This window comes from Oryzias melastigma, linkage group LG12, assembly GCF_002922805.2.
Source record: "Oryzias melastigma strain HK-1 linkage group LG12, ASM292280v2, whole genome shotgun sequence".
Lineage (NCBI taxonomy): Eukaryota > Metazoa > Chordata > Actinopteri > Beloniformes > Adrianichthyidae > Oryzias > Oryzias melastigma.
In genome coordinates, this window is record NC_050523.1 from 17,987,978 (window position 1) to 17,989,493 (window position 1,516).

Sequence of the window (1,516 nt, forward strand, 5' to 3'; positions counted from 1 at the left end):
GGGGAAAAGTCATGTGTGTGTGTGTGTGTGTGTGTGTGTGAACTGCAGTGGGGCTTTATTCCCTTTGGTGCTGACTGGAATGGTTCTTACGTGGATTGCTGGTTTTCGAGCTCCGGGCAGCACCGGATCTCCGTCTGCGTTTGTGTATTTGCAGCTCTTCCTGTCAGCTTGTCGTCCTCTCTTTTTCTCTTAAAGCATGTCTGGCTGCGTCTTGCATGACATTTACTTTGTTGCTCTAATGTGTCTCTAGCTGCTGCACGTCTTCCTTTAAATTTTAGCCGCCCTGTCATACTAAAGTCAGGTATCCCTGGGTACAACAAAGTAATTTTCTTTTGAACGGTGTCAGTGGTCGAGACGTCCCCAGGGTCATTTGGAAATCATTGCAGAGATGCCTCTTTAATCATTATGAATGACCTTCATCAGAAATCTAGCTGTCAGTTTAGGTGTGATGGGGTATGTGTGGCTGTGTGTGTGTGGGGATGGTTGGGGGAGTGAAAATAGGAGCATAAGATTGTAGAAACCCTAGAGGGCACATGCACATATTTCTCTCTTATTTGTGCTGTATGTGCATCTGGGCCTTTTTGTGATTTATTGCTGCTGATTATTGTATTTCATGCTATTTGCCACAATGCAAAATGTTAGTAGTTGGTGGTAAATTGGTGGGATTTTGCTGATACACTTAAAGACCCATACTGATGAAAATTGGGATTTTTGTGTTTTTAGCATGTTCTTGTGGTAGACATAAATAATGAAAATTAAGCTTTAAATTGCATTTTTGAGTATTTCTTTATTTGAAACTTGATGAATCAGGAACAGGCAAAAAAAAGTATATATATACAATTATTTTCTTTTAAATTGCTATAATCTTCCCATTATTAAGGATCGTAGGCATTCGCGAATAAGCCAATTCCGCAAATACGGAGAACCCACCTCTCCTGCACCCAATAGATGTCTGTTACTGGTCCATACTCATCAAAAACACTTCTGATCGTGCTTTGTGTAACATGTCTCAAAGAGTATTGGAGCATTACTACATAGTTTTTTTTAATCAGAAGAAAAGATAGCAGCAACAGCTTAGCTACTTTGTGATGCAGATGAAGAGTGTCACACTGTTTCTCTGTGCCCCCAAACCAGGAGTGTGTGCGCTTCCTGCTTCATAAAACAATAAGCACCTGCTCTGGATAATGATTATCATCTGCAATTACCTTCTTCAGCTTATCAGGATTTTATTGGGCTGCTTCTGAGTCCGCTGATTCCATTTCTCCATGCAGGGGCATGAAGGGAGGAGGGGACGCTCCTGTCCCGGAGGGAAGGCATTCATTCGCACTCCGTAGTTTGGAGATACACTTCAGCACCTCCTTAGAACATAAACATTTCATACAAACATCTTAAGTTGTTTTGAGTTTTTGGGACGAACTCGAAGAGTCACGTGACTAAAAAAAACAATCAGCGAATACATGAAGAGCGAATAAAGAAACAAGAATATGGGAGGGAACATGGTACATATATATATATA